Source organism: Pristiophorus japonicus, chromosome 10 (assembly GCF_044704955.1).
Source record: "Pristiophorus japonicus isolate sPriJap1 chromosome 10, sPriJap1.hap1, whole genome shotgun sequence".
NCBI classification, from domain to species: Eukaryota; Metazoa; Chordata; class Chondrichthyes; family Pristiophoridae; genus Pristiophorus; species Pristiophorus japonicus.
In genome coordinates, this window is record NC_091986.1 from 204,471,994 (window position 1) to 204,485,407 (window position 13,414).

Sequence of the window (13,414 nt, forward strand, 5' to 3'; positions counted from 1 at the left end):
TTCAAGTGCACATCCAAGTACTTTTTAAATGTGGTGAGGGTTTCTGCCTCTACCACCCTTTCAGGCAGTGAGTTCCAGATCCCCACCACCCTCTGCGTGAAAGAAGTTCCCCTCATATCCCCTCTAAACCTTCATTCCAATTACTTTAAATCTATGTCCCCTGATTGTTGACCCATCTGCTAGGGGAAATAAGTCCTTCCTATCCGCTCTATCTAGGCCCCTTATAATTTTATACACCTCAATAAAGTCTCCCCTCAGCCTCCTCTGTTCCAAAGGAAAGAGCCCCAGTCTTTCCTCATAGCTAAAATTCTCCAGTGCAGGCCACATCCTGGTAACTCTCTCTCCTCTGTACCCTCGCTAGTGCAATCAATGACCAACGAGTTGTTTCTGCAGCCAGAAGAGGAACAGTTAAAGCTTCAATGTCCACGAAGTGTAGCTTTGATTGAACTGAACCAAGTTGAGTAACAGGGATGCCAAAATTGGCTCGGTCAGAAAGGATCTGTGCACTGATCTCAGTGCAAGGCTTCTTTTGAAATATCTTGTTCAGGACAACTCCTCACATCAACTCTATTAGTTTAGTTTGGAGCCTGAGCCTATAATTTTGGAGTGAGTTATGGTAGGTGTCATGTATTCAACCAGCATTGTAACCCATGTATAATCTGACCTAAGTTGTACACTGTGAGAACAATGACCACAAGGTGGTGAACTTGTGGGAGACACTCCTAACCTGGACCTTCAGATATAAAAGGGGAAGCTCCACCCACTTCCATCACTTGAGTGCTAAGGAATAAAGGACAGGTCACAGACTGACCTTCTCTCAAGCATGGGCCTCGTGTGCATTTATACTGTATAGTAAGGACGTATCAAAGGCGACGAGAAACTGGGATTTAAACCACGCGAGCATGGCCACTAGCAGAACAGACGAGAGGTACTGTGTTAAGGAATAGTTGGGACAGAGATTCAACATTGTTAAAGCAGCACACAGTTCACCAGGCAGACAAGGGCAATCGAGCATGCCCCAACATGTAGTCGAACCCAGAGGGGGAGTTCGACAGAGACAATGGCAAGCTGAACAGCGATTCACGCCATTGCAAGGGACAATGCGGCCAGTAATGGGGCCATCAACACCTGTTAATGGCGCACTCAAGGACAATCACAGGGGCAGTCAGGGACAATCGACTGGCAAGGGACCTTTTGTTTCCAACAGCAGCTCATGTTGGAGGCGTGGAGGCACACACCCAGCCGGAGTTTGCAGAGATGAGCAAAATACCTGCAGAAATGAACGCTGGGGGAAATCGCTGGGGGAAATCGTTGGAAGCTGAAGTTCAGCGAGTTCATGTGGAGCACGTATACAGTTCATACACCAGGACGCCACCGATAATGATGAAAGTGCTCCTCAATGGCATTCCAGTATCAATGGAGCCAGACACGGGGGCCAGCCAGTCCCTGATGGGTATCAAACAGTTCAAAAAGTTGTGGGCGTCCAAGGCCAGGAGGCCAAAATTATCGCCGATTGACGCACAGCTACGGACATACACAAAGGAGATCATTCCGGTGCTAGGCAGCGCCACGGTAGTCGTGACCCACAAAGATTCGGAGAACAGGTTGCCACTCTGGGTTGTCCCGGGGGACGGTCCCGCACTAATGGGGAGGAGTTGGCTTGCTGTCATGAACTGAAAATGGGACGATGTCAATGCAATTTCCTCTGTGGAGCGAGTATCATGCTCACAGATCCTGGACAAATTTGACTCATTATTTCAACCCGGCATTGGCACTTTCATGGGGGCCAAGGTAGTGATTCGCATAAACCCGGACGCCAGGCCAGTACACCAGAAGGCCAGAGCGGTGCCGTACGTGATGCAGGAAAAGATAGAAGGCGAATTGGACCGCCTGCTGAGGGAAGGCATCATCTCGCCAGTCGAATTCAATGACTGGGCGAGCCTGATTGTGCCGGTACTCAAGGCGGATGGGTTGGTCAAGATATGTGGTGATAACAAGGCCACCATCAATCGGGTGTCACTCCAAGACCAGTACCTACTACCGAGAGCAGAGGACCTCTTTGCGACACTATCCGGTGGCAAACTTTTTTCAAAATTGGACCTGACCTCAGCTTACATGACCCAGGAGCTGGCGAGTGAGTCGAAGAAGCTGACCACCATCACGACACACAAGGGGTTGTTTGAGTACAACAGATGTCTGTTCGGGATTCGCTCGGCCGTCGCGATCTTCCAACGAAATATGGAAAGCCTCCTCAAGTCAATTCCAGGGACGGTGGTTTTTCAGGACGACATCCTCATCACGGGTTACAATACTGAAGAGCACCTCCACAACCTGGAAGAGGTACTACGCAGACTGGAGCCGCGTTCATCCCTGGGGCTCATGAACTATTTTGGTAACTTTCTTCCCAAATTGAGCACGCTGCTAGAGCCGTTACACGTGCTCCTACTCAAAGGTCGCGAATGGGTCTGGGGGGACAGTCAGGGAACGGCTTTTAATAGAGCACGCAATTTGTTATGTTCCAATAATCTGTTAACGCTATATGACCCATGTAAGAAACTTGTGTTAACGTGCGATGCGTCGTCCTATGGTGTCGGGTGTGTGTTGCAGCATGTTAATGCCAAGGTTCAGTTACAGCCGGTAGCTTATGCCTCCAGAAGTCTGTCCCAGGCAGAAAGGGGCTACGGGATGGTAGAAAAGCAGGCACTAGCATGTATATATGCGGTAAAGAAAATGCACCAGTACCTGTTTGGCAGGAAATTTGAGCTGAAGACAGATCACAAACCCCTAATGTCCCTTTTGGCCAACAACAAGGCCATAAATGCAAACGCATCGGCCCGCATACAGAGGTGGGCACTTACGTTAGCCGCCTATGACGACACAATTCGGCACAGACCGGGCACCGAAAATTGCGCCGATGCACTCAGCAGGCTCCCACTAGTCACCACTGAGGGGACTACCGAGCATGCTGCTGAGATGGTCATGGCTGTTGAAGCTTTCGGAAGTGAAGGCTCATCCGTGACAGCCCGTCAGATTAAAGTCTGGACAAATATTGTCTCCAGTCAAGAAATGTGTCCTGGATGGGGACTGGGCAGCCACGTACAGGGCATGCCCTGAGGAATTTAAATCATTTCACAGGCGCAGGGATGAACTCTCAATTCAGGCCGATTGCCTACTGTGGGGAAACTGCGTAGTCATGCCCCAGATTGGCAGAAAGTTGTTCATCAGAGAACTCCACAATGAGCACCCGGGCATTGTCACGATGAAGGCAATTGCCAGGTCACACGTTTGGTGGCCAGGGATAGACGCAGATCTGGAACTTTGTGTTCGCAGGTGCAACATGTGTGCCCAGCTGGGCAATACGCCCAGGGAAGCCCCCCTTAGCCCCTGGTCCTGGCCCGCCAAGCCATGGTCACACATCCATGTGGACTACGCAGGTCCTTTCATGGGAAAAATGTTTTTGGTTGTACTAGACGCCTACTCCAAATGGATCGAGTGTGACATTTTAAATTCAAGCACATCCTCTGCCTCGGTAGAAAGTCTACGGGCAATGTTCGCCACCCACGGTCTACCGGTCATCTTGGTCAGCGACAATGGCCCGTGCTTCACAAGCACTGAATTCCAGGACTTCATGGCAGGCAATGGAATTAACCATGTCAGAACGGCACCGTTCAAGCCGGCCTCAAACGGCCAGGCAGAACGAGCAGTGCAGATAATCAAACAGGGGATGCTCAGAATCCAAGGGGGTTCCCTACAAAGACGCTTATCACGCCTCCTGTTGGCCTACAGATCCCGACCACACTCGCTCACAAGGGTTCCACCCGCAGAGCTGCTAATGAAAAGGACGCTCAAAACCCGGTTATCCCTTATACGCCCCACCATGAAAGAAATTGTCGAGAGCAGGCGCCAGTCACAATATGACTACCATGACAGGAATGCGAGAGGGCGATGTATTGATGTAAATGACCCTGTTTTTGTCCTCAACTACGCTGCAGGGCCCAAATGGCTCGCAGACACTGTGGTTGAGAAAGAGGAAAGAGGGATTCTGGTAGTTAAACTTACCAATGGACAAACCTGCCGCAAACATGTGGATCAAACGAAAAGGAGGTTCAGCAACCCCATAGAAGAAGCAGAGGAAGAACACGATATCGAGTTCACTCCTCCACAGGTGACCGAACACCGGAATCAAGTGGAGGAGAGCCCAGTCACTGTGGGCAGGCCTGAGGCACCGCAAACAGCAGACACTCAGGCCAGCGCCCAACAACTGGAGCCCCAACTCAGGCGCTCTACAAGGGAGCGTAAACCACCAGAGAGACTCAACCTGTGATCCCAATAAGACTTTGGGGGGGGTGGGGTGATGTCATTTATTCAACCAGCATTGTAACCCATGTATAATCTGACCTAAGTTGTACACTGTGAGAACAGTGACCACTAGGTGGTGAACTTGTGGGAGACACTCCTAACCTGGACCTTCAGATATAAAAGGGGAAGCTCCACCCACTTCCATCACTTGAGTGCTAAGGAATAAAGGACAGGTCACAGACTGACCTTCTCTCAAGCATGAGCCTCATGTGCATTTATACTGTACAGTAAGGACGTATCAGTAGGGTTTATAACAACAACAACCGGCAAGGGTGTCTGTCATGGCTCAGTGGTAGGGTCCTTGCTCTCAGTCAGAGAATCAAGAGTTCGCAAGGCAGACACTTCAGTGCAGTACTGAGGGAGTGCTATACTGTTGAAGGTGGCGTCTTTTGGATGTGCCGTTGAACCGAGGCCCCGTCTCCCCTGTGAAATAGACATTAAGAAAATCACACAGCACTAATTCGAAGAAAAGCAGGGGAGTTATCCCCGACGTCCTGGTCCATATTTAGTATGGTATTAGGCCGTCCCTCGTATCGAGGATGACCTGCTTCCACACCAAAAAGGGATGAGTTCACAGGTGTTTCAATGAGGGACCTGACATTCTAGGTCCCGAACTACATACTGAAGCCTGTACGTGGATTATTTTAACATGGGTTGGCCGTTGCACACCAGCCACCACACAGGCTTGACAGAGCTAGGTCTTGATCCAGTGGCAAGGGTTAACCAAGATGACCAAATTCTGCTGCACGGACCTAGTGTGCACACATGCTCTGACCATCCATAGATCGCAGTGTGGGCTGGCCCGTACTGCCCCTGGGTCCTCTGCTCAACTGGGCCCTGAACCCTCACCTCTCCTGGTCCCTGATCACAATGCTCCCGGGCCCCGTTCTCTTACCGCTCCCATTACCATCTTCTTTTGCTTTGTGTTACGCTCACAATAAAGGATGAAACTGAGTACTGTGTACAATGAGCAAGTGTGACCTTAGCTCCTTTATTGCAACTCCAGAGTGCAGGTACTTCGTGGGTGGCCTGCTTGGTTGGATGCTGGGATCCCTTGGGACTCCAACAGGTAGGCCCTCTAGTGGTAGTGTGATACAGGTTACAAGGGGTTAAATACATAACACTTTGCACTACAGGTATCAGCCCTTTTGTCATTTAATCTCTCCTGCTTCCCACTCTATCACAGACCTTCCCCTTTGTTCCTTCTTCCCCTCCCCTTTTCCTGCCTCTGTACTTGCTTAAAACCTGTTACATCTCTCACTTTTTCCAGTTCTGACGACAGGTTAACTCTGTTTCTCGTTCCACAGATGCTGCCTGACCCGCTGAGTATTTCCAGCATTTCCTGTTTTTACTTAAAAAGTACAAGTTATTTCTTTCTTTGCAATTATAAAACACCTGTAACAGTGGAAAATGTCCCAAGGCACCTTACAGAAGCATAATCAGAATAAATTCGATGCCAGGCCAAAGAAGGATATATTAAGAAGAGTGACTAAAAGCTTAATCAAAGATGAGAGTTATAAAGGTGAGGCTTTCAGAAGAAGAGGAAGGTGGAGAGGCTTAGGGAGGGAATGCTAGCGAGTAGGGGCCAGATGGTTGAAGGCATGGCTGCCAATAGTGGAGCGAAGAGAGTGCGGGTTGCACCAGAGTCCAAAGTTGGAGGAATGCAAAGTTCTTGGAGGGTTGTAGGGCTGGATTACAGAAGGCTACAGAGGCAGAGAGGAGCCATTGCGGGATTTAAACATAAGGATGAGAAAGTTACATTTGAGGTGTTGCGAGGGAACGTGAGGCAATGCAGATCAGCAAACACAAGTTTTTTTTTAAATGTTTTCACGGGATGTGGGCGTTGCTGGGAAATCCAGCACTTATTGCCGATCCCTAATTGCCCTTGAGAAGATGGCGATGAGCCACCTTCTTGACAACTGAGTGACTTGCTAGGCCATTTCAGAGGGCAGTTAGGAGCCAACCACATTGCTGGGTCTGAAGTCTGAGGTGGGTCTGATTGTAGGCCAGATTGGGTAAGAGCGGCAGATTTCCTTCCCTCAAGGACATTAGTGAACCAGATGGGTTTTGTGTGGGTGAGACTTAGTACGGGATAGGATACAGGCAGCAGAGTTTTGGCTGAGCTGAAGTTTATCGAAGAGCCAGCACAGGCACAATGGGACGAATGGCCTTGTAACCTTCTATGATTAATCATTGAGCTTTAAAAGAAAGCATTTATATAGCGCCTTTCACGACCACCAGATGTCTCACAGTGCTTTATAGCCAACAAAGTAGTTTTGGTGTGTAGTCACTGTTGTAATGTGGGAAACATAGCAACGAACTTGTGCACAGCAAGCTTCCACAAACAGCAATGTGATAATGACCGGATAATCTGTTTTTTTTTGTTATGTTGACTGAGGGATAAATATTGGCCAGGACACCGGGGATAACTCCCCTGCTCTTCTTCGAAATAGTGCCATGAGTTCCTTTACATCCACCTGAGAGGGCGGACGGGGCCTCAGTTTAATGTCTCATCCGAAATTTGCGCCTCCGACAGTGCAGTGCTCCCACAGCACTGCACTGGCGTGTCAGCCCAGATTGTGTTATGTGCTCAAGTTCCTGGAGTGGGTACTTGAACCCACAACCTTCTGACTCAGTGTGCCACCCACTGGGCCACTGCTGACAATAATGCCCCTATTAGCCATCAGAGTTTGACCTGGTCCATCATTTGGTGATTTGGGATATAAGTCACTTTGAGGAGCAGTTGAAGATCTTCTGATTGATCAGACAGCAGCTGTGTAAAGAGCCTGAGCAGGAGAGCCCTCGCACTGTAAGTGTCTGGTACAGTGTGTAAGGCAGACAGTGCATCATTGCCCACTGATGAGTAATGGATTAAAGCAGAATAGGAATTGACCTCACTGGGTCAGTCAGAGGAAGCTACATTGGCTCATAAACCACAGTGTCTGGAACACACCTGCTGTGAACAACAATACAGGCATGGGAAAGAATAGATGGTGGAATAATGCCTTTATTAGCTTTTTGTTATTTGTCGTGTTTAGTTTTACAGCGCTAGAATAAATCAAACTTTTACCACTCTGCGATGCTGCCGTGACATGTGCAGGATCAATTTCTTAAGGATTGCTATCAAAAGACCTGGTTTCCTCCTTGCATTTATAAACTGACTACAATTTTACCACCACCGAAAACAGCCACAGGCCAAATAAAAAAAACTCATCCTTTTTAGTGCCGTGACAATTTGGCTCAGTGTCTATTGGTTATATTGATTTATAGAATCATAAAAAATAATGGCACAGAAACAGGCCATTTGGTTTAATAATCTGTGCTGGTGGCTTTTCCATATGGGCCAGGAAATCTATTTCCATTCTCCTGCTCGCTCCCCATCTAATTGTGATCAATTAAATTTGTTGCATATGTCATTTATTTCCTATTTTGGTCTCACCGTTCAGTGACACACAGTCACATATGAGCAACAACAACAACAAAATCGTGCCTTTATATAGTGCTATTACAACAGTGACTACACTCCAAAAGTACTTCATTGGCTGTAAAGTGCTGTTAGGTGCTTTCGGTGGTCGTGAAAGACGCTATATAAATTCTGACGTGACTCGACAGGTTAGATGCAGGAAGACTGTTCCCGATGTTGGGGAAGTCCAGAACCAGGGGACATAGAAACATAGAAACATAGAAAATAGGTGCAGGAGTAGGCCATTCGGCCCTTCTAGCCTGCACCGCCATTCAATGAGTTCATGGCTGAACATGCAACTTCAGTACCCCATTCCTGCTTTCTCACCATACCCCTTGATTCCCCTAGTAGTAAGGACTTCATCTAACTCCTTTTTGAATATATTTAGTGAATTGGCCTCAACAACTTTCTGTGGTAGAGAATTCCACAGGTTCACCACTCTCTGGGTGAAGAAATTCCTCCTCATCTCAGTCCTAAATGGCTTCACCCTTATCCTTAGACTGTGTCCCCTGGTTCTGGACTTCCCCAACATTGGGAACATTCTTCCTGCATCTAACCTGTCTAACCCCGTCAGAATTTTAAACGTTTCTATGAGGTCCCCTCTCATTCTTCTGAACTCCAGTGAATACAAGCCCAGTTGATCCAGTCTTTCTTGATAGGTCAGTCCCGCCATCCCAGGAATCAGTCTGGTGAACCTTCGCTGCACTCCCTCAATAGCAAGAATGTCCTTCCTCAGGTTAGGAGACCAAAACTGTACACAATACTCCAGGTGTGGCCTCACCAAGGCCCTGTACAATTGTAGCAACACCTCCCTGCCCCTGTACTCAAATTCCCTCGCTATGAAGGCCAACATGCCACTTGCTTTCTTAACCGCCTGCTGTACCTGCATGCCAACCTTCAATGACCGATGTATCATGACACCCAGGTCTCTTTGCACCTCCCCTTTTCCTAATCTGTCACCATTCAGATAATAGTCTGTCTCTCTGTTTTACATAGTCTAAGGATAAGGGGTAAGCCATTTAGGACTGAGATGAGGAGAAACTTCTTCACTCAGAGAGTTGTGAACCTGTGGAATTCCCTACCACAGAGAGTTGTTGATGCCAGTTCGTTGGATATATACAAGAGGGAGTTAGATATGGCCCTTACGGCTAAAGGGATCAAGGGGTATGGAAAGAAAGCAGGAACAGGGTACTGAAGGGAATGATCAGCCATGATCTTATTGAATGGTGGTGCAGGCTCGAAGGGCCGAATGGCCGACTCCTGCACCTATTTTCTATGTTTCTATGTTTCTACGCAAGTCTTTCAAATGTTTCTTTAACATAGTAAAATGTCGTAAGCTGCTTCACAGGAGTGTTTTAAGACAAAGTTTGACACGAGCCACATAAAGAGATATTAGTGCAGGGCTTGGTCAAAGAGGTAGGTTTTAAGCAGCATAAAGGAGTAACGAGAGGTAGAGAGGTGGGGAGGTTTACGGAGGGAATTCCAGAGCTTGGGGCCCAGGTCGCTAAAAGCACGGCCGCCAATGGTGGAGAGATTAAAATCGGGGATGCACAAGAGGCCAGAATTGGAGGTGCAACAATCTTGGAGCATTGTAGGGCTGGAAGAGATTACAGAGACAGGGACATGGATTTTTGAACACAAGCATGAGAACTTAAAAATCGAGGCTGTTGAAGAAGGCAGTTCACCCCGACTTTCTCAGGGCAAATAGGGATGGGCAATAAATGCTGGCCTTGCTGGCGACGCCCACATCCCGTGAATTAATACATTTTGTAAAACTCAGCAACCTCTTGGTTATGAGCCACCCCAGTACCTGGCTTGGAACACACTCCATCTACTCCCAGCAACGTGCCCGGATATCAACCCTAGAACTCTGTAGCCTGACACTCCAGTGCAGTACTGAGGGAATGCTGCACTGTTGGAGGTGCCGTCTTTTGGATGAGACATTAAACCGAGGCCCTGTTTGCCCTCTTAGGTGGACATAGAAGATCCAATGGCACTATTCCGAAGAAGAGTGGGGAAGTTATCCCTAATATCCTGAATAATATTCATAGCTCAACCAGCATCACTAAAATAAATGATCTGATCATTATTTCATTGCAGCTTGTGGAAGCTTGCTTTGTACAAATTGGCTGCCGCGTTTCCTATATTGCAACAGTGACTACATTTCAAAAGTCCTTCATTGGCTGTAAAGCATATTGAGACGTCCTGAGGTAGTGAAAGGCGCTATACAAATGCAAGTCTCATCTCTTTCTTTCTTTCTCACAGACAGCTCTTTTTATTTATTAATATCTCAATGAAGTAATTGACAGGAGTGATTTTATTGTTGTTTTTAAATATTATGACCGAGTAATTTGCAACACTGGTTATTATAAGAACATAAGAACATAAGAAATATGAGCAGGAGTAGGCCATACTGCCCCTCGAGCCTGCTCCGCCATTCAATAAGATCATGGCTGGTCTGATCCTGGCCTCAACTCCACTTCCCTGCCCACTCACCATAACCCTTGACTCCCTTATCATTCAAAAATCTGTCTATCTCCACCTTAAATATATTCAATGACCCAGCTTCCACAGATTCCAAAGATTCACGACCCTCTGAGAAAATAAATTCCTCCTCATTTTCGTCTTAAATGGGCAACCTCTTATTCGGAAACTATGCCCCCTAGTTCTAGATTCCCCCACAAGGGGAAACATCCTCTCAGCATCTATCCTGTCAAGCCCCCTCAGAATCTTATATTTTCAATAAGATCACCTCTCATTCTTCTAAACTCTAATAAGTACAGGCCCAACCTGCTCAACCTGTTATACTTTTTCATTATAGAAGGAAGGATTTGCCTCTTCCATAAATACTTCGGCTGGTTATAAATAAAAGCGTCGGCTCTTATTGGGCTCTTATTTACAAATCTCTCCATGGCCTCGCCCCTCCCTATCTCTGTAATCTCCTCCAGCCCCACAACCTCCTGAGATGTCTGCGCTCCTCTAATTCTGCCCTCTTGACCATCCCTGATTATAATCGCTCAACCATTGGTGGCCGTGCCTTCTGTTGTCTTGGCCCCAGGCTCTGGAACTCCCTGCCGAAACCTCTCCGCCTCTCTACCTCTCTTTCCTTCTTCAAGACGCTCCTTAAAACTTACCTTTTTTGACCAAGCTTTTGGTCACCTGCGCTCATTTCTACTCATGGGGCTCGGTGTCAATTTTTTTAATCTCATATTACTCCTGTGAAGCGACTTGGGAGTTTTCACTACATTAAAGGTGCTATATAAATATAAGTTGTTGTTGTTGTTAAGGTACGATAGAGGGGCCGAAATTGCCCATTTCTATAAGGCCTCTGGCCACCTGAAAACGTTGGCCATGGGTTGGTGCGGAATGGCTGCTGAGTCTCCGTGGAGGGGCCGCCATTTTGAAAATTACTCTTCCTCACTTTTGGAGTGGTGTTCGGGACTGTTCCGCCCATTTTCCCACTGCGGTATGCAAGCGGGGACCCCTTCCCGAAATTGCCCCTTGGGAAATTGCTCCTTTCCCGGAATTGGTCTGCGGCAGCACTGCCAGGAGCAGCCATGTTTTATTTTGTCGACCGACTGCCAGGTCGGGCCGCCAATGATGGTTGCGGGTTCGGCAGGGCTGGCACAGGTAGCCTGGCAACCCTTCTTGGGTGCCAGGCTGCTGGCCCAGCCGAAACCCTCCCTGGTGGCCTAGTGTTTGTCACTAAAGTGGCTGCAGAGTTCACAGCGGCCCTCCCCTTTAACTGTCTGGGTTTGTTCTCATTGGAAAATAGGAGGTTGAGAGGAGACCTCATCGAGGTGTACAAAATATTCAAAGGCCTGGACATAGTGGATAGTAAGGGTCTATTTCCATTGGTGGAGGGGGCTATTACGAGGGGACATAGTTTTAAGGTGGTTAATGGAAGGTTTAGAGGGAATTTGAGGGGGGGCCTTCTTTACGCAGAGGGTAGTGGGGATCTGGAACTTGCTGCCGGGAAGAGTGGTGGATGCAGAAACCCTCATCACTTTTAAGAGATGGTTGGATGGGCACTTAAAGTGCAGTAACCTGCACGGTTACGGACCTAGAGCTCGTAATTGGAATTCGACTGGATGAAGGGTTGAGAAGGAATTTCTTCTCCCAGAGGGTTGTGAATCTGTGAATCTGTGGAATTCTCTGCCCAAGGAAGCAGTTGAGGCTAGCTCATTGAATGTATTCAAGTCACAGATAGATAGATTTTTAACCAATAAGGGAATTAAGGGTTACGGGGAGCGGGCAGGTAAGTGGAGCTGAGTCCACGGCCAGATCAGCCATGATCTTGTTGAATGGCGGAGCAGGCTCGAGGGGCTAGATGGCCTACTCCTGTTCCTAATTCTTATGTTCTTATGTTCTTATGTTATCTTTTGTTGGACGGCGCAAATATAATGGTAAGTACTGCAGGGAATAGAATACGGCCTGGGTGATCTCCTGGACTAGTTTCGATCGCCTGGATGGGTCAGAGAGGAATTTTACCAGATTTTTTTTCCCTAAATTGGCCTGTGTTTTTATGCCTCTCCCAGGAGATCACATGGCTCCGGTTGGGGTGGAGTTAGATGTTTTTAGTATAAGGGATGTTGCAGTGGTGTGGGGCGGACTGGTTGGGCTGGGTACTCTTTGCCTTTCCGTCATTGTTCATGGGATTGTATGTATCCTTTCGGGCTGCTGACAAAGGGCCGTTCGGCTCTTTGTCGGCCGGCACAGACACGATGGGCCGAAATGGCCTCCTTCTACGCTTTAAATTTCTATGTTTCTATGAAGGGGAGAGACGTTATGATGCCTTGCAGCATCGGTCGCTCCGCCCCTCACTTCCGTCCCCAACATGAGGCCACTTCTGCCCCGCTCCAAAAAAATCCCCAAACTGCTGAATTTCAACGGTTTGGCCGTCCCATGCATTGGGGCGGCCAGCACACATACAAAATGGTAGGTGAGCCTCGTTTCGGGCGGTGGACAATTTCGGTCCCCTTAGCCCAGATTGTCAGCACCAAGCCATGTTGAAGCTAACTGGCAGGATATACTATAATAAAAACAGAAAAATCTGCAAATACTCAGCAGATCAGGCAGTATCTGTGGAGAGAGACCACACACTGCTTCTCTTTCCACAGATACTGCCTGACCTGCTGAGTTCTTTCCAGCGTTTTCTGTCTTTATTTCAGATTTCCAGCATCCGGAGTATTTTGCTGTTGTATTAGTGGCTGGATATACTGTTGGTTTGTTCAGTAAAATTAATGGATTATTGTAAACACTGGTCCATTAGACTGGAGACAGACAGTCATTGATTGTGTCCGAAAGGGTTTGGTTGCTTAGCCATAGACCAAAGTTTCTATTTACATTATATTGCTATTGATATTTGGGGTTATTATTCTTGGAGGTCAGTTGCATTGCATACTCAGCCATTCAGGGGTCCTTCGCCAGCTTGGGTGGCTTCCAGCCAGCCTGAGGCGCCAGTCTACATTGAGATGAAAGGAACTGCTCCTGGATTTAAAAAAAATTTGTTCCTGGGATGTGTGTGTCGCTGGCAAGGCCAGCATTTATTGTCCGTCCCTAATTGCCCTTGAAAGCAATGAGCCGCCTTCT